At 36.0% G+C, this 26717-nt stretch overlaps 1 pseudogene; it reads right to left on the bottom strand.

The window, feature by feature from the left end:
* Positions 1-13756: 13756 nt before the first annotated feature.
* On the bottom strand, positions 13757-25896 carry LOC137220698 (eukaryotic translation initiation factor 2A pseudogene; annotated as a pseudogene).
* Positions 25897-26717: the final 821 nt, after the last annotated feature.

The raw sequence follows: 26717 nt of genomic DNA, 5'->3' as shown, positions 1-26717 counted from the left end.
TAAGAAAAGCAGAAGAGAGGACAAGAATGTACTGCTATTCTATGCCTTCTCTTTTCTGTATCAAACCTGTAGGGAATATTTTGGTTCTGTATTTCAGACAATTCGCCAATGAATTTTCAACAAGGTCATGAATGAAAGGAAAGTAGGTGCCCAGTGTTCGAGAAACCCGGAAGGAACCTCCAGATCAAGTCATGAACTGTAGTAAACTCTTAAATTTGCTTTTGAAGACTGTGTTAGTGCAATGTGAATTGAGTATGTATTAAGTTCCACAGTTTTTTAAGTTAAAGGTCACTTCTAAAGTGAATGATTTCTCCCCCATTCTCCCTCTCTAACACACACACACACACACACACACGCATGCACACTCTTCCTCCTATAAGGTGACACATGTAGAGAGACAAAAGATTTAGTTCCTAGAATTTATATCATGTGCTGACTGTCTTAAAGAAATGGAATGCGGGCCGTCTAATTTCACATCAGTGATGATATTAGGAAGAAATCACAAAGACTGATGAGGATCAAAGGATGCTATGCTAATAACCTGACCTGAACTACCAAGGAGATTTTATGAGGTCATTTTTACAGTAGAATAAAAACTAGTGCACTGGGTTGGATATAGTGTCTTTTTCAGAAAGAATTAAACTTCATTACTCTACATGTTTTGAGAAGTATGGCAGTCCTCTCGTCTAAAATCTACTTCACCCAAAAACATATCATTAACAAATTGTTATTACTATATAGCTGTATATTTAGAATAAGTGCTTCTTGGTCAAAATAGAAACAACTCAAAACAGAAATCTTCTATTCAAGCAACCAAATTAGCATTTATCATATGTAAGCCAGTGCATTAAGACAGACAGTAAAGGTGTAGCCCTTACTGACCTGCAATTAGCTTTGTGGCAATATTACACTCCTCTCAGTTATTTGCTCATGATGCAGAGAAATTTGGGAACTAGTAATAGCTATTTCTTTTTCTTATGGCACTTGATTCTGGTATTTAATTGTGAGATATAATACCATTCACTGCCACTGGAAACAACGGCAACTTTCTTTTCCGCATTTGCAATTGCCTCATGAATCAAAGAGCACTGGTAGGCTGCAAAAGTCGTAATAATAAAAATGCACCATAAACTTCTCTAAGAAATTATCGTATTTCATGCCTTGTTATTAAATGGAAATTTGAATTTTTCTACTTAGGTAGAATGATAATTTTATGTTGGATAAAAGGTCTCTCATTCAAATGTATTGCAATATGATGTACGGGGTGTGGACATGATGTACAGGGTACCATAAGGGGACTTGCCTCATTTGTGATAATGAAGGCTGAAACTCAGGTGTGTATGCTGGTCCATCAGCCTCCTCTTTTTCCCCACCTCCTGCATCCTACTGTGGATGGTCAAGCAGTATTATCCCAAATAAGGCAAGTCCCTTGCTTCCCCATCAGCTCATCTGAGCTATTGTCTTGGAGAAATGGATTCAGGATTGTTTCAGTGCTTTATATCAAGACTGCAAACAATACGAAAGGATACTGCTGATTTCCTTTTTAGCAAAATGTAGGTGATGCTTAAGGATCACTACTTGCAGAGAGAAAAAAATTACCCGTTCATGAAGCAAAATAAAAATTTTTGACAGTTAGTTTTGAAACATGTTTTTCTTATGGAAAATTATAGTGGGACCATTGTGAGATACAGTAGACAGCGCTCTTAACATCCTGTACCAGTTGCTACAGCAGGCGTCTAAAGTAGTAGATTGGTTCTTGTATTTTGAATAAATTCCCCTCATAAATATAATGCTTGCCGAAGTTTGAAAACTGCTGCAACAGATGTTTAATAAATGCTTCCTGGTTTATTGAATTTTAAAAACTTTTACATGATTATTTATACATGACAAAATCAGAAACTATATGTGATAAAACCATATAAATGGTCCCTTTTCTCTTAGGCATTCAAATTTAAGACCAAAATCTGAAAACAAAATGATCAATTTATGTGATATTTCAATCTATGTTAGATACATTCAAAGAATTCCAGACGAAGATTTATGCCAATAAAGATTCATACTGTATGAATCACGGTATATGCCAATACGCTACTTCATGCTGATAACAAAAGTACTCACAAAGACTTTATAATATCTTAAGGATGTTGTGGATATTACTGCCCACTGTACGTGTGTGTGTGTGTTTGTGTGTGTGTGTGTGAGAGAGAGACAGACAGAAGAGAGAAAGAGGTGGGGGGGGAGATCTCCACCCTTAATAACCATATGGAGTCCTCCTTCCTTAGCTTATGGAAATCCATTCTTCTACCAGGATGGTAGAATTGAGACTCAAGTTTTCATGAGGATAATTCTCATTATATTTAATGGGAAATTTTAAAGATTGGAAAGTATAATTTAATGTTATAAAATTCCAATTAAATGACTTCAAAAGAGTTGTTATTCTTGTAAAATTGGTTGAAAGATATTGTGCTATAACAGCTTTACATGAATGTAATTGTATTTAATTCTTACCACTGCTCTACAAGCACAATTATCCTTACACAAGGAAATTAAGAGGTGATGAGTTCTAACACCTATTACTTGCCAAAAAAGCACTGTCTGATTTTTGTGACGGTACACAATTTTCTTAAAAATATCAACATTTTTAGAATAAGCAACATACATATTATAACTGTATATATGATGTATAAATATATACGAAGTATTCAAATCATCCATAAGCACATGTTTGTTATTATTGGTCTCTCCTTCTATGTTACTAGAGATATCCCGTGAAATTCAGTGAACACACCAGGAACACAGTTCTTTATCTTTATCAGATACTCAATGCCAGGACGTTAATTTCGGGGACACTGAAAGTTTTAGTAGAACTAGACTGAACTGTTGCCTCATGAAACTAATGCATATCCAGTTTGCAACCGATGGCCATTTGTGCAAATGCTATGTTTCCCTCTGCCTCTGATTTTCTGCCTCTCCGTAGAAACTGTTGGTCTAATTAATGATTTGGCCAGCTAGTAAGAACTCCCTCAGGCTAGCAAAGCACCTTCCATTTTCATATAGTGCTCTACACTATAGGGAAACTGCTTACTCTCCCCAGTTAGATGTAAGCTAGAGATATTGGTCTTCTTAACCATCTTCCCTAATAAGGATTTAATGCAAGATGAATGCTATAGAAATTTCAAATATTTAAATAATTGTTATGCTTGAGACAGAATTCCCAAGCCTGCAAAATTCTTACTATAGTAACCCATTTCTCGAAATAAATGTGCATGTATGTGCTCCTCAATTATTAAAATAATGTGTGTTTATTATAAAATGCTGAATGTATGAGGAAGAGGAAAGCAACCTGTAATTTCACCATCCAGAGACAGCATTAATAGAATGAACACCTATGTACAGACCTTAAAACTAGGATCATACACTCCACTCTATTATTATTACTTGAATACTTGTCCTTGTTAAAACATATTATATAGTCTTTTGAATTCTCACTTTTCTGACTTTATCATTATTTATATGACTAATTTCATACTCTTAAACATTTAGGTTATTGTTTATTTTCCACTCATATTATAGAATGTGATAAAATTCTTTCAATGTAAATCATTATACGTATTTCTTATCATTGCTTTAAGATGTATTCCTAATGGTATTTCTGGGTCCAAAGATTTAAATACTTATTGCTTCAATCTATATTGACAACTGCCACCCATAAAGTTTGCAATAATTTGCAGCTTTGTCATCAGTATAAAGATCCTATTCTCCAGCTTCCTTCCTAACATGGAATATTTTGCCCTTCTAAATCACATTGGTTTGCAAGTAAAAATCATGTTATACTGCTGTTTTAATTAGCATATTTTATTATTAAAACAATACAATATTTTTATGTGTTTGCTTGTTGTTTGCTTTTTCTTATATGTATTTTCCATTCATACTTTGCCCACTTTTCTATTGTAGTGTTGACATTTTTCTCATTGACATATAGGAGTTAAATAAAGGAAGAATACAGATACGTCGTATTGTGTGCATTTTAGACTTTGTATTCACCATCACACACATTCTGAGCATTCATTCTGGGACAAGTTACATAAACTAAGGATCAGAAAATAGACAATTGGTAGAGTCCATGCACAAGTAACTGAGATAGAAATCTAAAGATTCTTTTATTTGGAAAAAATCCCTGTCCTTGAAATACACTTGAAAAATGAATGTGCAACCTGTTTTTAACCATCTTGTCCAGGATATTTTAAAGGACAAAATCACTTCATAATAAAAGTGATAATGTTAATAACAATTAACATTTACTCTGAGTGTATATGTGAGGTACTGTACCAAGAACTTTGCCTCCTGAAAACGATCCAAGAAGCCGGCAGTCTTTCTATTCAAATTTTATAGACAAAGAAGCTTACCCTTATAAGGTAACATGATTTTTATGCTTCTTATGCTGTTTTATACTCATGCTTTTTTTGCTAGTTTTATAAGATATCATGATTTTCATGTTACTCTAAGTCAGATTTTTAAAAATTCCCTTTATATCTGCATTTATTTTTCCATGTTTTTGCTACTATAGTAAGAAATACAATTGCTTTTGTTTCTTGACCAGACACCATACTATTTTTATTTATTAGTTCTGATAGTTGTTTTGTAGGTTTCTAAGGATTGTATATATAAAGGATAATGATCACTGAGAATAAACACAGTTTTACCTCTTCATTTTCTGTTCTATGTCTGGACCCTGTTTCTCTCACGTGGTCTGTGGACGAGCTCTGAAGTACTGATCAGGTCTGCATACTGACTCATTTAATCTGACCAAGAAGAAAAGGGTTTTGCCCAGTTCTTTACTTAGGACAAAAGGCAGAGTTAGCCCTTCACTCCAACATGACACTTCATTATATACTGCAGGCTTTCATGGGAGTTTTAGACCCTCTGGGGACATGCCTGAAGCACTCAGGTGACAGACAGTTGTGATGAGGTTGAGGTGTTTGGGGTGATAGCCAATCCAAGTAAGGCTTTCCTGCTTTCAGATTTTGTGTCTGGGCAACTCCATCAAACACACAAGGGTAACACACAGTTAAACATCCAAGTTTTCCATAAAGGAGCCGTTAATTAAAAATTACAAAAATAAAAGAACTCAGAGTGTCTCATTTCTGTTTTTTTTTTTTTTTCTTGTTTCTTTTTCTGTTTTGGAAACTGTCCTCCAAAGCACACTCAGCAGTTGAGTTAAACACGGGCAGATTTTCACTAGAGGTGAAACTGGCCTAAATCGTCCTTTTGGAAGCCTCCCAAGAACAGAGTCAAGAACACTTGGCATTTCAGGTCCATTAAGGGGTGAAATGTGATGAACTCCAAATGTTTTCTGCTTTTCCAACACCAGGCCACTCTATGAAGTGGCAGTTGACTATAAAATAGGCTTTTAGTCTGAAATGGAATCTCACTATTTCTCCACCTCCTTTCATGCAAATATTGTTTTAAAAACACCATCGGTGGATGAATATGTCTTCAACTATTTTACCTTTACTAGTATACACTTTAATGTAAAATTATAAGTTATGCAGCACAATTCATACTCTGTCATATAGGATTTTTTCCCTATGATTTGAAAGCAGAATAGTAACTTTGAGACTTATGAAAAGATAGAAATACATTATCCCTGTTTTCTCCATGTTGTATAATGAATCACTTTTAAATTTATTGCATTTCTTTCCAATTTGGATAAGTATTATTTTTCATTCTGTGTGTCTATGTGTGTATATACATGTAGGTACTTATATTTACGTTACATCTAAGCGTAAATATTTATATGCTTAGGTTTTACATATTTTATTTTTTGTTACATATTTTAGATTTTGATATTTACATGTATATCTGAGCATAAATATTTATACGCTTACATTTATGTTACATCTAAGCATAAATATATTTTTTTTTCATAAATTTATTTATTTATTTATTTTTGGCTGTGTTGGGTCTTCGTTGCTGTGCGTGGGCTTTCTCTACTTGCAGCCAGCGGGGGCTACTCTTCATTGCAGTGTGTGGGCTTCTTATTGCAGTGGCTTCTCTTGTTGCAGAGCACAGTCTCTAGGCGCACAGGCTTCAGTAGTTGTGGCACGTGGGCTCAGTAGATGTGGCTCGCGGGCTCAGTAGTTGTGGCTCGTGGGCTTAGTTGCTCCACGGCACGTGGGATCTTCCCGGGACCAGGGCTTGAACCCGTGTCCCCTGCATTGGCAGGCGGATTCTTAACCACTGCACCACCAGGGAAGTCCCTAAGCATAAATGTTTATATGCATATATCTATGAATATCTGGATTAAAAAATAAGAATCACTTATTGTGTTTAGGTTTGCTCATCTAGGGATTTTATGCATCTCAGTTATAACAAATGTTTATCGAGCCTGTACTGTGTCAATCAGTCTTCTAGATTTTGGGGATATTTCAGTAAAATTTAGACCAAAATTCTGCCCTCATGAATTTTATATTCTGTCAGTTGCAGCTTTCTTGACTTATTGTTACTATATGGGGTAAAGCGAGTACATCTGTGGTTTTATACAGTATCAAAAATATTATTGAATGGGAAGAATTAATAATTGAGACTATTCTTTTCTGAGCTCTTGATTCATTTGTATCAATTATGAAGTGTAAGGTATTTTTATCTTTTCAGTTCCATTTTGATCAATTCCAATGGATCAATTCCATTTTGTTACATTGTATAAGTGCAGTCTTTATTAAGAAGCACCCTATGGTATTTTTGTATTCATATTTTAGATTTTAAAAAATGTTACCCAGCATAAAAACTGACAACGTAAAATTCAAATAAATATATAAGTATTTATCTTCTACATTAATTTATTGACATATAAGGTAGCATAGAGATTTTTGTGTTCTGTATTCTGAGCTCAAGACCCAAAGCCAAGTTTCTTCTTGAGCTTAATCTTCTCTGTTCAAATCAATCATACAGTATTGTTTATTTGATTCTGAAAATTATGTAAGGCAGCTTGTAAGAATGTATAAACTACAACAAGATAACATGTTAAAATTGATGATGAAACAAAAGTGGAGATACATAACAGGCATAAGTATGTGACTAAGATGCATTCCTGTTAATGGGTTATACTCAGTGTCAGCATTTCTCAACCACAGTTGCAGATTAGAATCATTTAGGCAGCTTAAAAAGACAGATTCCCAGACCCCTTCATCCTTAAAGTCTGATTTGCTTGGTCCTATGAGGTGTGGACCTCATACTGGAATGTGAGATTTTTGAGAATTTCACAAGTGGTTTGAATCTGTAGCCAAGGCAGGAGAAGAACTGCATTAGTTGGAACCAGATTTGTCTTTCAGCTTCTGGACAGATCAGACCACTTATTTAATAGTGTCTATAAGGTTAAACGCAAGCCAGTTGTTCAGGAGAAGTATGGTGCTTTGTGGTCCTAGAACTACATAGATTTTTCCTGGGAGATGCTCACAGGTGGAGGTACTGTGACATAATGAACTTCATTCTTAGTAACATTTCTGTGAAAGATATAAAGATGAGATGCATCCGACTCTTATAACAACTCTTTTTTTTAAAAGATAGATCAAGGTAAATAATTTTAATAAACTTAAGAAAAATATCTATTGAAGAGTATTAGTGAGATCTTCACTTTATATTATGGATTAGTTGATATTGGACTTTTAAAACTTGATGCTTTTTTCATTTTTAATGACTTTTATTGTTTTCTTTCTAATTTTACAAGCAATATATGTTCCTTGTAGATAGGTAGGAATACATAAAAGCACAAAGTAAAAATTAACAATCACCCATCATCCTCACCCCACCCACAGAGAAAACCATCATTAGCATTTTGCATGCATTTCCTCCCAGTGTCTACATTCCTTTAATTGAAATAGTTGATTTACAATGTTGTGTTAGTTTCTGTAACAGCAAAGTGACTCAGTTTTATATATATATATATATATATATTTCCATTATGGTTTATTACAGCATATTGAACATAGCTCCCTGTGCTATACAGTAGGACATTGTTGTTTATCCATTCTTTATATAATAGTTTGCATCTGCCAATCCCAAACTCCCAGTCCGTCCCTTCACCACCCCCCTTCTTCATATATATTTTTTTAAGTTGAGATATAATAGAGCTACATCACTATGTTAGTTCCAGGTGCACAACATAGTAAACTTATAACAATTATGATAGGTTATGCCATATTTGTGTCATTGCTATTAAATTTCTTCAACTTTGTGTGTATATTTTGTATATACTTTGTATATACTCTGTATAAAATAGAAACAAAAGAAAACTTAGAAAAAGTCCAAGTCTGTAGAGATGTATTGCACTAGAATTTACAGCAATATTACTTCTAGTTTATTTCTAGTAGACATTGATTAGATAGAGACTAATTCTTACTGCATTGACTCAGCTGTATTAAACAAAAGGACTCCCTTCATTAAATTAACAAGGGAAGCAACCTATAAAAGTAATTAGGGAGGAAAGAATGGTAAAATTAATCCCAATAAATGGTAAGAGAAGGGTTTATTTTAGTAATACTTGGACATTTTGCAATAGCGAGGGTAATGTTTTATAAGTATCATTAATCCTGGTAAAGGGCTGATACCAGTGGAAATTGAAAACGGTGAAGCACCAAACCCTGATCTATGTTTTAGCTGTAGTCTTACAATTAGGGTTTATGAATTTAAACAGCAACTTTGTACTTTTTCCTGTATCTTTTGGTATGGCAGCAAAAGGATTCCCATCAAAACTGATTAAAAAGCTGGCATTATTTGGAAGTATGAAATGCTTAATGTTAAAATCACACACACACACACACACACACACACACACACACACACACACAAAACAGATTGTAAAAGTTTAATATTGTGACCTTCAAAAGAGCATATTATACAAAACAGAAATCAACACCCTTCCTCAATGATGACCGGGGATCAATTATCAGCGACATTATGCCTGAAGGCAGGTCATTGATCATTTCTATTGCCACGGCTATGATTGCTGTTGCTGCAGTTATTGAACACTATTGAACCTGCTACCCAACCCTAATCATGAGCATCAGCTACCCCCTTGTCCCCAGTTTCCAATATTTCAGGAGAATAGGGGTTAGAAACCCAGGTTTGAAAGGTCATGAAACCCTAGAGGATTTTTTTTTTTTTGATGCAATGTTTCCTGTAAAGGACACAGGGAAATAGTTCAATAAATATCTTCATATTTATCAAAGTAATGATAGCTCATATTCTAGGCTAAACATTATTTTTATTTCACGTGCAGCAAAAGTCTGCAGTAAGAGCCTATTGGTCCACCCTAAAAGTTTTGGAGAACGAGGGCTGGCCACTGAATGTTCACTTACTTGGTGTCTTTAGTCTCTTGAGAGAAATGGTGAGTTGAACTCTTGGTACTGCTAATAAGGACCCCAAATATCAGGACTGAAATTTTCAGGAGAAAGAAACAAGTCTGCTCTATTCTCCAAGGAGAAAGTCTAAGTTGTGAGGGACAATTCCTTGATATTGAAAAGTAAAAGAAAGACAAACCCCAAACAAAACAACTTTCTTTTGGGTTACCTTTTTTACTTTACTTTTATTTTAAGTAATATAGAATGGTTTTATGTGTGACAGTGTCTAGGGACACTTGAATAAACTTGAACCCAGTTCTGCATGAGGGGTTCAGAAGAATTGAAAGATCCAGACTATTTACTGGCAACCTGGTAAGGAAATATATCAGGTTGCCAGTAAATAGTAAACTATTTGTTTGTTTATTTATTTATAAAACAAAACCCAGTGTAGGGCAATGAGCACAGACAGCATCAGCAAACATACAAGCAATGAGTAAAGACAGATACCTAAGGCAAGAGTGGCAGAAGTGATGGCAAAAAATCCAACCAATTTAAGACATTAACGTACTAACAAAAACGAAGCCCTGGGGAAAACAGCATGAAAATTTTAAAAATCACTAAAAATGATGTGTTCTTTTCTTTTCTCTGGAAAAATAAGGGGGCCATGAGGTACTTGATGCTCCAGTGTGTTGATGTATAGGTCTCAGAATTCAAGACACCTTTTCGGTTACCACTCATCATGGTCCTGGTCCTCCCTCAGTGTGGACTCTGGCTCATCTGATGGAGAGCCTCATAGGACTACAGTCAAGGCATCACCTGGAGCTGTGGTCTCATCTGAGGCTGGATTGGGGGAGGGTCTGCTTCTAAACTCGGTGGTTGTTGTCACATTCAGATCAATGAACGTGTCACAGTGAGGGCTTCCCTCACACTTGCATCTCCGCCATGATCAGGGGAACATGTCCAAAGTAGCCTGATAGAGGGTGAAGGACATGGGGCACAGACACTCCCCCAGCCCTATCTCAGAGCCCGCCAACTGCCCGACATGTAGTGAGCCCCTCTAAGAAAACACGTCCCCTGAGGCCAGTCTAAACCACAAATCCACAAAGCCATAGCTAAATAAAAGCTTATTTGTTGAGGTGGTGTTTAAATGCAACACATTTTGTAGTAGATAACTGCTGCACTTTAGAATATCTCAACGTCTCACCTTGAAGGAAATCTCATTTATGTTAAGAAGTTATTAGTGCTATTGAGGGGTGTGTGTATGTGAGTGATTAGTTGGTTGCAAACCTTAGTAATTCACATTATGGGTTTTAATTTTTTTCCTTTGGTAGCTCAGCAGTCAATTTCTCTGGTAAAGAAGCCAATGTTGCTTCAAGATCTCAGATGTCAGATATGACTTGCAGAGGATATTATATATAAATGGTTGGATCCCAGTAAAATGTCCTAGATGTTAGTACGACTTGTTTTTCCCACCAAATTCCAGATTTTTTTTTCTTTTTTTTTTTGCGGTACGCGGGCCTCTCACTGTTGTGGCCTCTCACGTTACGGTGCACAGGCTCCGGACGCGCAGGCTCAGTGGCCATGGCTCACGGGCCCAGCCGCTCCGTGGCATGTGGGATCTTCCCGGACCGGGGCACAAACCCGTGTCCCCTGCATCGGCAGGCGGACTCTCAACCACTGCGCCACCAGGGAAGCCCCAAATTCCAGATTTTTAAAATTAAGTTGCCTCTAATTTGTGCAATGAAATGTTATTTACCCTACAGAAGAGTTTTAATAATATGGCACTTCACACACGCATTTATCACGGTCAAGACATTTGCTTTGAAATGTGGAATCTATCCACCTGTTGCCTCTCAAGTTTTTGAAAAAAAAAAGACTCTAAGAATTAATTTCCACTTTTTATGTTCAATTCATATCCAACAAATGTTATCATATTCCTAAATATAATCTTTCTTTCATTTTAATATCAGTGGACTCAGCTAGTATCTTCCAGGTGTAAATCATCTTCAGCCCTTAGACAAGGCTCTTAATGCACAAGTTAAGAACAATGTCAAATATTAAATGGCAATCAATTAACTTCTAGTTAGATTTCTGCTTTTAACATCTACTCTCTCTGAAATTTTTTAACTGAAAATGTGCCTATTTTTGTATTTTTCCTTTAGCATTTATTTTTAAAGCCTGCTAGTGACATTCCAAATGATATTTTTCTAACCAGATATTTTTATTATAGAAAGTGTGATACGAATTTTGAGACAACACGTGCCCTCTCTGAGCAGCCATTGACCATGCTAGAATCCTGAATGGTATTACATGATGGGGAAGAATTCCAAAAGTAACCCCAAGGAATGTATGACACTCATGAATAATCTTATTCTTGAGCTAATTTCATGATCTGAGCTTTGCTCAAAAATTGAAAATAAAGCTGCAGAATAAAACTATAATTTGCTTCAGTGGATTAAAATGTATGTCAATTTAAATTTTATTTTTTCTACTATATAGAGATATAATTCACTTGCAGTAAACTACACATACTTAAATTGTACAATTTGAAGAACTTTGACCCAGGTATGCATTGTGAAACTGTAGTCATAATCAAGGTACCAAACATTTTCATCTCAAAAGTTTTTTTCATGCCCCTGCCCCATCCTTCCCCCACCCCCCACCCTTGTCCCAGCAGCCGATGATCTGTTCTCTGTCAGGATGGATTAGTTGCATTTCCTAGAATCTCATACAAATGGAATTGTAGAGCAGCTATGAGATTTTGCCTTTCTTCCGCTCAGAATAATTATTCTGAGATCCATCCAAGTTGCATGTATTAGGAGGTTGTTGCTTTTTATTGCTAAGTAGTTTTCAATGGAATAAGTATACCGTATTTTGTTTACCTATAATCTTATTTGGGATGTCTCCAGTGTTTGGCTATTACAGATAAAGCTGCTATGAACACTCAGGTGTAAGTCTTAGTAGTAGAAGGGCTGCTTCTTATGGTAAGTGTGCATTTAAAGTGTTTAAAAACATGTCAAACTGTTTCCAAAGCAGTTTTATCATTCTCACTCACAGTGTATGAGACACCCAGGGATTCTATATCCTCCTGTGAATCTTTTCAGCCACTCTATAGAACGTGTGCAGTAGTATCTGTTTTGTGTGTTTTTATCTTTTTTTGGAGAGGAGTGATATTTGTATATCTTATAGTGTGAAGGACCCATGTAATCTTTTACCCAGTTTATCGGGTCATCTTTTTCCTATTAATGAGTTATAAGAATTTTTTATATAATCTGAAGACTAGTCCTGTGTCTGATATATGTATTGCAAATATTTTCTCTCAGTTTGTGCATTCCCCTTTGATTTTCTTGTGTGATTTTCATAATTCTTTGGAAGAAAAATAGTTTTAGTTTTAATGAAGTCCCAAGTTATCAGTCGTTTTTCTTTTAAGATTCGTGTGTGTGTGTGTGTGTGTGTGTGTGTGTGTGTGTGTGTGCTTACAAGATCATAAGGTATTTAAATAAATTTGTTTTTACCTTTTGTACTAGATATTATAGTTTTAGGTTTTATATTATCACCTATGATCCATTTCAAGTGTTTTAGTGTATGGCATGAGTGAAGGGTCTATGTCTAATTTTCTGTTATCATTTGTTGAGATGACTTTGCACTTCTCATTGAATTATCTGGTATCTTTGTCATTTACCATGAATGTGTAGGTCAACCAGTAGTTCTAAACCAGTAGTTCTGAACTGGTGGGTGATTTTGCCTCTCAGGGAATATTTGACAATGTCTGGACATTTTAAGCTGCCACAACTCAGGGGTGCTCCCAGCATCTAGTGCATGGAGGCCAGGGGCATGGCTGAACATTCTACAATGCACACAACAGCCCTCACAACAAACAGTTATCTGTCCCCAAATATGAATAGAGCCAAAGTCGACAAACTATTGTCTCAGCTTTCTCTTCAGTTCCTTAGATCTACTTTGTCACCAGTATCGTGCAGTCTTGTTGACTTGGGGTTTAGAATAAATCCTGAAATCGGCTGGGGTAAATCCTCTGACTTTGTTCTGTTTTTAAAAAATCACTTTGATTCTTCTAGCTTCTTTGTATTTCCATATAAATTTTAGTTACAACTTGTCAATTATTACAAAATTCATGCTGAATTTTATTTAATTGCACAGAATGTGTAGATATGTTCTAGAGGGAATGAACATCTAGAATATTGAGGTTTCACATCCAGGAACATGATATGCTTTTGGCTCTCTTTAATTTCCCTCTGCAACTTTTTAAAAAATTAATTAATTAATTAATTAATTTTCCTATAGTTTTCAGTGTAGAGTTCTTGGACATTACTTGTTAGATTTATTTTTAAATATTTTAGGTTTCTTGCTCTATTTTTTTAAAAAAATCTTGAATGAATTTTTAAAGTTATAGATGAACATTAAGGATGGGCACATAGGTATTCCATAGATGTCAGTGTGTTTAACAGAAGAAATGTTTGCACTGGTTTCTGGTAACTTGCTCGCTTTCTGTGTATTTTAAATTCCCAATTCCACGTCTTTGGCTTGTGGAGAAAGGCTCTCTCTTGCTGCATTTTCTCCCGTTGATGTTTTTCTAGCTGTTTTCCAGGTACTGTTTGTTCTTTCAGCTGTTCAATTGCCTACATCTTCTTCTTTAGGTTTTGGGTCTGTTTGTCTGTCTCAGGGTCTCTGGAAGGTGACTGAGAGGCTGTCTTTCATGGTGGCTTTGCTAGGTGGGAGTGGAGTCAAATCTGGACTCTTGTCTCCTCTTGCTTTCTGCTGTCTCAGTCTCATGCATCCTTTAATTATTAATGGCTGTTTTTGTTGGTGACTTTTCTTTTCCAGGTGGTGGTTTCTTATTCTGGGATGGTTCTTCCTGATGCAGCTCAGAATCGGTGACTGGTTCATTTCTTAAAACTTATAAGCTGTCGCAAGTTTATATTCTTCACTGGGACTTCACTTAGAACTGCTTGGTAAATTATTGTCTTTCCTGTAAATATTCCATCCAAAAATGGTTGCCAGGAAACCTGTCATATTTCTGCATTTGAAGGTATATCCTAATTGTGCAAGATACAGCTGGGTTAATGCCAAATCTCGTACCCAGTGTTAACACATTATCCAAGAGGACAGGTGATCGTTAAAATGTGCTCACCACCTGGGCACTAAGGAAAATATTTAGAATATTTAGAGGAGACGGGTTTAGAAATGAGTTTGTAGTTTGCAATATCGTACACTTCCTTCACCTCCTCAGATTGTCAAGTTCAGATGCTACTAACATGTGTCCACAAGGGCTGTCGCAGTCTGCCTTAGGACAACCAGTCCCAACTTAAATGCAGAGTCACATTTGGCAGGCGTGACACGGTAAATAGTACAAATTCCAAACTGCATCATAAATGGAGCCGTTTTTGGGTAATTGCACTACATCAATTTCTCTACTTGCTGCAATGTAATGAAAATTTTTTCGCACAATAGGATGTTCTTGTCTTGTCAACATCTGTACCAGCTGTTACAACACAGCAGTGGTTTTCTATTCCTTAGCATTGTAATCTTATCAGCCTTAAGGAAACTTTTGTTGACTAAAGCTGCATTAGGTGCACACAAGTTGAGGTACTGATCTAATCTACAAAATGAAAATATGCCCTTACTCCCCAGGACATGGACAGCCACCTTGTATAGTTAAGGTCCATGTGATAACACAAAATAATTGTTTGCAAATTTAATTTATTTGCAATCACATTAAAATCATGTTGTCAAAGAAGGGAACTTCATTGTTAACATTTCTGGCGCAAACAGTTTCATCTTCTGACCAGGATGGATGCCAATTTTGCATTGTTTTTCTGAATGAAGACTTCAAACATGCTCTGGTCTTTACATGACAAAGTTGGAGCTCAGGTATCCCAGCTGTGCTCTAAGCTGGTTTTAAAATACAGAGAAAGTGTGTAGCATTGTGTTAGGGTCAAAGAAAATAACAAGAATAGAGAAGAATCTTTATTGTATGTTTTTCTGTCTTTTGGATGGCTCCTGACTCATGAGACGGTTTGAGAGACAAATTTATTTTTATGTATTTTTTAATTAAATTTAAAAATTATTTTCATTTCGAAGTGACTGGAGACTCACATTCAGTTGTAAGAAATAATATGAAGAGAACCCGGGTATCTTTTACCCAGCTTTCTACAATGTAAATCTACCTGTAAATCTTTCTACAATGTAATCTACCTGTATTATCTACAGTGATAATCTACCTGTAAGCTATAGCAAAGTATCACCGTCAGGATGTTTACACTGATACAGTCAAGATACAGACCATCCCCATCACATGACTTCCTGCCTTCCTACAGCCCTCTGTTCTCTGCTTCTATAATTTAGTCATTTCAAGAATGTTGTGTAAGTAGAATCATATAGAATATAACTTAGGGGGATTGCCTTTTTTTTTTCATTCAGCATAATTCAGATAAGGATTCATCCAAGTTGTATCAATAGCTTGGTTTTTCATTGACTATACTCTATGGTATGGATGTGTCACAATTTAACCATTCATCCATTGAAAGACATTTGGCCTGCTTCCAATTTTTGGCTATTAAGCATAAAGTGTCTATAAATATTTGTGTGGATGATATTGTGTGAACATAAGTTTTCATTTCTTTGCCATCAGTGTCTAGGAGTACAATTACAAGTTTGTATGGTAGCCACATACTTAGTTTTTTAAGAAACTACCAAACTGTTTCCAGAGAGGTTGTACCATTTTACTTGTTATTTATCATGTTGCTGTAGGAATAGGAGAGGAGAAGGTTTCTGACAACTTAATGTCTAATGGGTTCCTTCAGGAAGTTGGGAGACCCAAAAGGAGACACGGGTTTGGTGAGATTAAAATCACGGTTTTAGAAACAGACTTACAGACATAGAAAACAGACTTGTGGTTGCCAAGGGGGTGGGGGTGGGGAGGGATGGAGTGGGAGTTTGGGATGAGCAGATGCAAACTATTATATATAGGATGGATAAACAACAAGGTCCTACTGTATAGCACAGGGAACTATAGTCAATATCCTGTGATAAACCATCATGGAAAGGAATATGAAAAAGAATATATATATATATATATATATATATATATATATATATATATATATATATCTCCAAGACACCCTTCTGTACAGAAGAAACTAATGCAACATTGTAAATCAACTATGCTTCAGTAAAATAGATTTAAAATTTTTTTTCAAAATAAATTTAAAAAATGACAGTTTTGTTTTGAACGTGATGAGTTTGAGATGTCTGTGATGGAAACCCTAGTGGAGCTGGCCTGCCAGCATTTGGACGAACACCCACTGCTCAGCAGTGAGACTGGCAGAAGATGCAGATTGGAGATGTATGGCCTGGAAGCCAGGAGAGGACACCAGAGTTGAGTGATAAGAATAGAAGGATGTAGAAGAACCCTGAAAATTAGAAGTTCCAGGGGAGTAAGAAACTAAGAAAGAGTCCCTGATGTGAATTTCAGACAAACTGAGGAAATACAGCAGGTGCCCATGTCCAGGAAGCCAAAATAGACCCTGGTTTTAAGACACGCTATAGGTGGACCCCTTCGGTGCTTTCAGTTTCGATGGACTGGTGATGACAGAAGCCATGTTTAAAACTGAACGTGGCCAAGACAGTGTTGACTGGTCTTTGATCCAAGTGGAAATCCATTCTGGGGAGGCAAAAATGCCTGCTTCCAATGGAGCAGACTTCCTCCCTAAATGTCACATTGTCCTTGGTCAGAATGACTGGAGAGACAAGCTTAAGGGTTTTCCCCAGAGTAGGAGGGAATCAACAAAATCTCGTTGCTTGTAGATGAAGTCCTTATCTCTTAATCTTCATGATTTGATTCTTTAAAATTTTGTCAAAGCCATCACAGTGACTTAAAACGAGGGTAAATTTTCTTTCAAGGGGAATGTTAGGTTTAGCTATGTTGATGGAAATAATCAATAAACAATCTATAATAGGAATAGAAAAGAGTTTTATTCTTGCCAAACTGAGGACGTTAGCCCAGGAGACACAGATCCAAGAAGCACTTGAATCGTGTTCTCCAGACTACAAAATAGGCGAGGCTTATAAAGGCAAAAAACACAGAGTTACGTAAGTTGCTTGTCAAGAATTATAACTGGAGCCCGCAAGCAGTAAGGGTGCTTGTTAAGCAAGGATTGGTTGGGGTCTGAAATTGTTGCATAGTTACAAGGGGAGATCTTGAGACCATACGGTTGCAGCTGGCAGCTATTCACAGATACTGTTTTGAGAACGGCTGGTGGTGTCCTTCAGTCTGACACGGGTCAGAAAACTCATGTTCACAGGGATGCAGGAACGTGTCTGAAATTATGGCCACCCAGCTCCATTTTGAATGGCTGAACCACAGTTACTCCATTTTGATTTTAAAATGCATTCTTTTCCCTAATGGTTAAAGCAGATGTACGATGCACGTTTGACAGGCTGTAAGAGTCTGTTCTGGTTAGCATAAAATTCAAGTCAAATCGTGTGTAAGCCAGAATGACTTTCCCATACCTCAGTATGTGAAAAATTCTCCCATCAGGCATTAATAATGTTGAATGATCACATTAAATAATAAAGAAATGATAATTTAATGGTCAAAATCTAAGGAACTTATACCGGGCAACTGTTGAAATACATCAGTTAAAATTGCTCATAGATCACTTTATCAGGAATCTCTAAAAGCTGTAATAACAACATACATCAGCTCTTAATGTTTCAATAATTTTTAGATACTCCTTTTATTTACATAGACTTTTGTTTCTTTACTAAAATTATCTGTGAAATATTCAATAAAATAATGTTTATGATCAATATAATGGTATCCCCTTAATTCTGAAAGGATTCTATGGGTTTTTTATAGAATGTCTTATAAAATAAATGACAAGATAATTGTTTGATTAGCCCATGGATGGTAATGACAGGGAAAATGAGGTTGACATTAAAAAATACCATTAAAATATATTTGGCAGTAGGATCTAGAAAACAAATGAGTTAGAACAGCAAAAGAATAGTATCTAATTAACCCTAAAAACAAGAGGAAGACTGATGTTTTTCCCTAGACTATAAACTAAAAAAGCCACTTGCTTTTAAACCCGTCAGGAAGCACCTCCCTCCCCTACTTGACTGATAATAAGCCACAGTCTATCCCAAATTTTGGTACTTAAAGGCTTTTATAGCAAATGAGAGAATAGTAAAGCTAATGCCCCTTAACAGGAATTTCATTTGCACCAGTTTCATTCTGAGTATGACAAATCCATTCAATACACCCGATCTTTACACAAAAATGATTTAAAATGGATGATTACATGGGTATAGTAATTGAACTTTCCCCCTTGGCTATGAGAAAATCATGTCTTTAGCATTAAGGACTCCTTAAAACAACTGAATTTCAATACGAAGAATGACCTCAGAGGTTGGAGGTTAATTTCTCACTTAATTTCTCCACTTTGTACTGCTCCTACCTGTCATTTGGAGTCTCTGTAATCCAGTTTCTTTCGTTTCTTCCCCTGATGTCTCTAACTGTATCACTTTCCCACTGGAAGATGGGCTTGTCCTTTCTGCCTTAAAGGACACGTTATTCCACTTCTAAGTAGGTTAACTTTGCCACATAAATTTTTTCAGTTAGCGTGTGCCATATGCACTTGATGCTAAAATATGTACTGGGGAGTTTGTCTTTACTTTTAAAAGTGTGGGGTTTCTGGCTTCACTCTTTGATCTTTATAAAGCCATATGGTTTTTCTGACCTTGGATAATGTAAAAGATATTTGGAAGTTGAGGATGTGCAAAGGCTGTTGAAAATCCATAGAGAAGTAACAGAACACTCTAACAGAGGACGTAACATCACCTTCACCACCTAAAGCATTTATATCTTTATTCTTTTGGATGTATCAGACAGGAGACTTGAATTGTTATCAACAAAATTGAATATCAAATTCATTGCTTATGAGACTAAAATATTTTTCCCACTGTTAGAATTTTCCCCTGGCAGATTATCCATGTGTATGTCAAATGTACAACCAAACCAGTACAATTTAGTGAGTCCAGCATCCTAAAATCTCCTTCCCTGACTAGGCAAATAGGATTCAGTTCAGTATGTTGAAATTTCTCTGTTTAATTAAAATGTTAGGGTACTTGATTTCAAGGAGGTTAAGAAACCCAATCCAAACTTTTATGAGTTTTTAGCTAATTTTAAATTCTATTTTACTTTAGTCATAGCTTCTGTCATGTTTAGTATAGGTAACTGCAAAATAAAATTTTAACATTGTGAGAAAGTAAGTAGCTTTACTCAAATGTCAAGTATGAAAAAAATCAGCTTGTGTAACTGTATAACTTGTCTATGTAATTTGACTGAAGGTGATGGAGGGCATCCAACTTAGAGTATTTTATGTTTTATTTTTTCTATTCTCTGGCCGGATAACAATTCTATCTTTTCTATCCAGTGAAATGAGATATTTACGTGACAAATTTTAGTATATTCCATGCATTTTATTCTATCCATGTTTATGCCCAATACCACCCCAACAGCGAGGCAGTTTGAAAATGAGCCATAATATATTCTTCTGAGTAAATTTACACAAATGTTATATGAATTTGAGAGTCATTTCACTAGTAGGAATATAAGAAGCTTCTTAATTTCCAAGACACACAATAAGCTTGTTAGATAGAGAAAGAAGTTATTACAAATGTGCTTTTCTCTTCATTTAAAATTGATTCTCAAAGCTGCAAAGGCAGGTAGAAGAGCCAAATCCCCATATTAGTGTATTCATTGAGGGACATTTTTTTCAGAGCACAATAAAATATTTTAAGAATGTGATTCCATGAATTACAGGTCTCAGGTCAAAAATAGATGCCATGCACTTTTACATAAGCTTGTTATATAATCATTCATCAATAATGTATCCTTAATATTTCCTCTATGCCTTTATGACTTTTCAGAACGAATACACAGTTGACATGAATTTTAAGGCTCACATGAGTATCATGAATGCCTGGCAGTGTTACAACACCACAAATTGTGTTATTTCCATCACACAATAACCAACATTTTTCATACTTTTGTAAATAAGGGAGCCAATGGGTTGCAGGCATTTTGTCATTAGAAGATAGCTATGATAGCTCTAAGAAATTGTTTTTAATATTATTGTGACATATTAGTTCTAAATAATTTAGAAGCAATTTGGATTTTAAGCATGTGGTCTAGGAGGGCTCAAAGGACAGTGCCCTTTAAAGAACTCAGTATAGTTAACTAACATCAGTAACCAAGAATTTTAGGAATATCTGCTCTAAGGTTCTGCATGTAGTTTTAAAGGAAACACCCATGAGAACATGCACATTGACACGGCTTTAAATCCACGGCCTCCAACTTTGGTTAGAATGAAAAATACTCTACTGTCATGTCCTTGGTTCTCAGTTGCAAAGGGGCTACTGGCCCATTTTAGCAGAGAATGGCTCAGCAGTAAACAACTGTCCATGGGCTAACGCACCTGTGAAAGCTGTTTCAGAAAGTGACAGCAGGAAGCTAAGTGGAAAGAACCAGAAACTCCAGAAATAATCAGGTCAGGTAGGCACAACAATTCCTGTTCCAGCTGTGCCCGCCCACAAGCTGGGAGGCTTATATATCCTGCAAGAGAGGCAGTCAAGAAGATGATAGAATATTCCATCACTGTGGAATCTGCTGGAAATTCAATCTGACTTTTATAATTTCTAAGTCTTATCTCGAAATCAAATTTTAAACTTGCCAACCCAACCACCAGAATCCTCTTATTGAAAAAAAAGTCTTATTATGTATACCCTCAACCAACTGATTTATGATTCTGCCAATTCAGCAACAGAAATGTGTTCAGTTTTATCAGACTGCAAGATTCTTTGAAGCCCTGATTTCTGCATACTTTCTACGTCTCTAATTTCTTTATACTCAAAAGAATGTCCTTATCAATGGATTAAGTTAGGAGGTTACATCTTAATATTCCAGCTGCTCTGTACAATAAGGTTAATATATGACGTTCTTCACTTTTTTCTTTCCCCACTGGAAAAATAATGACTAACAATTTGCCTTGAACTTCAAATCTGTTTTTTTGGTCATATGAGGCTATTTCTGGAACTTCTTTTGTTGTAAAAAATGAGAAAGTCAAGGGTGGAAGTTACAAATTTCTAGTAAGTCACTGGTTCCAACAGATGAGTTAGTTCTTCTCACAATTAATCCTCCAAATCAATATGACACAGTTGTTCATAGTCTGTGTTAGGTATGGTATGGAAAAAAAATGCTTTTAATCACCAGCCATAGATTCTGCTCTTCCAGTAACAGAATTGACAAGTAATTTTTATAAACACTTACTTAGGAAAATCTCTTTCTTGTATCACATATATAAAATATAAGATCTCACTATAATATACTAATATTCTAAGAAGTTGTTATGAAGACTAGCCAATACATTTTGTTGTCATTGAAATGACAGCAAAACAAACTTGGCACTCAGCATGTTAAAATGTCACTTTTTAAAAAATTCAATATCAGAATTAATTGGTGTTGAGCCTTGTCGGTTGCTCTTGAGTAAATTATTCCAAGATCTATGTACCTCTTTCCCACAGGCTTTCTATAAAAAGAAAGAAAGAAATGTAAAATATGTAGCATCTCTTTGTTAAGGGATTGTATAAGCTTCTGTTCTATGTTTCCATTAGAGAACAGTGAAAAATACAATCTCTTAGTGCCTCATTAAGTTAAGAGAGTTTTAGGTGGATGTCGTCTTTGCACTTTCCTCAGATTAACTGAGAGGGTTGTGAATGAAGAATTGTAAATAATCGGTGTGATTAGTAGGCTCTGCTGGCCCTTCGCCAGCACCCACCTCTCAAGAGCGGTCATCTGGTCTTCTCCATAAAACTGAACTGTGGGTTGTGGATAATTCCCTGTGACCACCTGCCTGATTGATGGGCAGGCCAGTTTTGTGGTGGGGGCAGGGGACTCTCTCCCGAGCTGGGGAGTCCCTAAAACTAAAAGTCCCTAAAACTGCTTTGTAAAGGCACCATTTATCAAGTCATTGAAGTGAGTCTCCATCTCTTGGTGCCCTGAAATGTCTGTCTCATAGAAACTCTCAGTCCATTGGTGAGGAAGATTCCTCATTTTGCCAAATCCTAAAAGAGTGGACCTATAAATTCATTTCAAGTTTTGTACTATTATTAGTTATGGCTTAAGTGATTTAACATTATTATAAAGAACGACTGATTGGCTAAGTAGATAGAGAATATTCTAAGGGCGATGTAGAGAGCATCTCCCAGGTAGCTCCACCCGACACACAAATATAGCTTTTATCATCATCTCCTCTCCTAAATTTTTTTGCTTTTATCACCTTAAGTAGCATTTACTCACTCTATAGATAACCAAACACCAAACATCATTATCATCTTTGAGCCTTAGATATTAAAAAGGCAAAAATATGGATACTGGGGATATTTAAAGAAGTATGGTTTGTTCAGAGAAAATTATTTGAAATATAAATTTCCTTCTAAAATCTATATTTATAAACATTTGTAATCATATTTTTAGCTAATTTCATCCAGGCGCAACTGTACTCACTCATTATTACCATTTGGCACTCTGAGAGTTGGTGGATTTATTGTATTTCTATCAATAATTACTATTCACGTGTGTATTCATTGTGAAATTCATTCTAATGGGATTCACTAGTTTATATAGGATGCTCTCAACTCTTCAGGCAAGAACTTAGCAGTCATTTCATCTCCTACTTTTAAAAATGAAATTCATATGCAGTTAATAATGCGTTTAGTACAGTATCTGAAAGAGATGAGAAATTTTGCGGTGCTTCGAAAAATAGGAAGTCACTTTTAAAGAATGGGTTAATGCGTGGTCAGAAATAAAATACTTATCCAGCTTTAAATTCTATTCAAAACCCACAAAGCCTGGAGCTTCAACATGAAATAATGGTTTTATTACTTTGCTTAAATTATTTTTCCCTTTTCTCCAATATATTTTTTTTTAATTCACTGATTTATAGAAAACAACTCCAGATCTGTAAGCCTGAGGAGGTAATTTTAGAATGAGCTGAAGAGAAAATTTGAATTACTCATTTTCTTTTTCACTTGTTTTCATTCTTTGGGAAACAAACGCAGTGCAGGGACATTCGGGATCATCTAGTCCTATTTGCTGTAGAGGTGAGAAAACCTGTGCCCAGAGAGACAAAGCCAATCACTCAAAATACACCAGATACTTAGCAAAGTCGAGTGGATAATCAGGTCTTCGAGTCTAGTGGACGGAGGGCCTGCATCCCAGCCAGGGGCCCCATCTTTTCCCAGATGTAATATAACTTATTCTTATGCTTCTTTAATTTGAAAACAAACAACCCTGCTGGGCTTTTCTCTCTATGTAAATGCAAATTTAAAAAGACACATTTCTCTGTTAATAAAAGACCTTCATTTGTCTTTAAAATCTCTGAGTTAGAAAATTTAACAAATAGGCAGAACTTGTGTTTGGCATGCTTGTGGCTCCCTGGCTGGGTTGTTGATCCCTTCCCAGTGATGCTTATTCTCACACTCTCTGCAATCTAAAGACAATCGCTCAGAAGCACGACATAAGGTGTATCCCTCTCAAGGGCATGTGGGATTCTGAAGATGCAGTCTCTTGAAGGAATGCCTTATAGTGATGGAATGTCAGATAGTCATGTGTATAATTTTAGATGAAGAATCCGCCTGTAGCTTTTTCCATCAGGCCACATCTATTTACGCATGTGTTTATTTATATCCCATCTTACTTCCAAAGGGATGTGTGCCCATACAACACCCCACAGGAGGCCAGGTTTCTGCCCAAGTTTAGGCAAGCATTCTGCAATATTTAGAGACTCTAAGTGCATCATTAATTCTGAGACATCTAGATATTTTTAGTCATTAAGTACTACCAAGAGCTGCAGGACAGTCCCTAAGGTATAAATACAGAGAAAAAGATGAATAAATTATGAAAATCACAAGCAAAAAAAAATAGAGTTTAAAAAAAACTACAAAGAAAACAAGAAAAGTGGCTAAGTATCCAAATAACCATATTTTTAAAAAAATGAAAAGTTTCGCTTATACTGAAATCAATTCAAAGCCATGTCTTCGAAGTCTAATAAGCTCCTTTATACTAATAAGTATCAACATTTTGTCTCTCTTAGCAAAATGTTAATGCAATGCAAATGGTATTTCTCAATCTTAAATAAATGTACTCCACTTGACTATAAATTAATAGAAATAGATCCAATTATAAGACTTTAAAATATTCCCCTTTTAAAAAAACAACTGCTAAATTATATAAATATTAAAATCTAGAAAGAAAACAGAATACATTATTGGGTCAATAACTTGCCATAAACATCTCAAATTAATTATTAACTTCCTACAATCAACTAATTTATTTTGATCTACTAAAACATAAAGGATTCCACGTAATTTATTGTTAATTACATCAATTTCATCTGTAATGCTGTATATTTTCCATTGAGTTTTCATTAGAGCTATTTATATGTGTACTGTTATAAACATAGTATGTATTAGGTTTCTCCTAGAACTGCAGTCATCGAGGAGAAAAGAGTAATCAGAAGTGAAGTAGAGTCATCGAGGAGAAAAGAGTAATCAGAAGTGAAGTAGAGTAAGAATGGTGTCATTCAACAGAGTGCTAGAAATGGCAATCGGAAATAGTTGTTTGGAAATTAGTTCACCTTCCCTCTGGCCAGTGTTTTCTCACACAGAGTCATGGGCCCTAGTGTTCTCACGAATTGCCTGCAACAGGGCATCTCAAACTTTAATATGCGTAGCAAATGCCCTGAGTATCTTGCTAGAATGAAGTTTCTGAATCTATAGGCCTGGGATGGGACTCTTGAGTCTGGATTTTTAACACTATCTCAGATGATGCCAACCACTGATTTGCAATCACAACTTGTATAGCAGTGCTGCAGGGTGATAGGTCTCAAATGTGGTCCCCTGTCCACCTGCTACAGATTCATTAGATGGCTTATTTTGTTTTTTAAATGCAGAATTCTAGAGATGACCCCAGATCCAGCGACTCTAAGTTCCAAGTGTAGGGCAGAGTTTTCAGCAAGCCCTCCACATGGCAGTCTCTGCCCAGCAAAGTTTGAGGAATGCCGCTCTGTGGGAAATTCGCAGGTGTGTGCGTCTAACCCTAAATGTATGACATGAGAGTCAAGGGCAACTTTCTGCAAAGTAATTAGATGAGTACAAGGCTACTAAAAAGAGAACTGGTGCAAACAATTACTGCCCAGAAAAAGTGATTCCAGATCATTAATTTTCTGAGATATCTGTCATCTTGTCTCTGTGTGATACTCTTACTCCTAGACCAGGAGCCCTCAGACTTCAGCATCCATCAGAAACACCTGGGGGTCTCAGTAAAACCCACCCATTGATTACGTAGGTCTGGGTTGGGGTTCCAAAAATTTGTGTTTCTAAGTTCCCAACTGATGCTGATGCTGTTGGTCTGGGGACATACTTTGTCCTGCATGACAGCATGATCTTGACAGTTCACAAAACCTAGGATGTCCATGTCCTGTTGGATTTATTTACTCAATCCAAGTATCACTTGAAGACGAGTACACTTATTCAACACAAACTGCCCACAAGTTGAGACAGTCCATGGGGCTAAAGAAAGAATCATAAAATAGAATCTCTGTGTTCTGGGATTCTGCTGTCCAAGGAGACAGGTCAAACTAACGTATGACACCATTCTATGATACTTCAAGGAAGCACACAGCAAAGTGTTAAAAATGAATGACCTATACCCACTCTAGGAGTTCCGAAAATTCAGTGTGGCCTGAATTAGCTTGAATTGTTTTAATTAACAATATGGTACTGAAGTGTTCCTGTTTGCAGTGATAGCAAATTGAAAGAACATTAGTTCAATCTTTGCTGACTTTTTGTCCCTTTCTACGGAGGCAATTATATCTCTTACAAATAATGATTGCTTTGTTCCTTTCTTTCCAATTCTTGCAATTTTAATTCATTTTATTTTATTTTCTATTTCCAATGTAATTAAAAAAAATGATGTAACATATCACATGGATCTAAAACAGGCCTGCTGTAGTGCATGACCTGAGTGTGCCCTTTCATATCCCATTCACAGGAGGTTTTAGGGAATGCTTCCCCCTAGGATCTCATGCACTTAGAATCTGATATGAAGGGCATTGAAATTATGCAATGCACAGCATTTAAAAAGTATATATATAGATTTACATCTATCATGTCTTTTATGTTTATGTTTAAAGATGCACTGGGAAAAGCCTTATGGCCACTTTGTCCCCAAGCCATCTGGTTCTCACTTTCAACCCCACAAGACTAACCCCTGCCTTTTGCATCTTTCTGGAATTT

The sequence above is a fragment of the Pseudorca crassidens genome, chromosome 1 (genome assembly GCF_039906515.1).
Source record: "Pseudorca crassidens isolate mPseCra1 chromosome 1, mPseCra1.hap1, whole genome shotgun sequence".
In the NCBI taxonomy this organism is placed as follows: Eukaryota; Metazoa; Chordata; class Mammalia; order Artiodactyla; family Delphinidae; genus Pseudorca; species Pseudorca crassidens.
The sequence above is the reverse complement of the archived record's forward strand: the minus strand, read 5'-3'. Positions and strand labels throughout refer to the sequence as shown.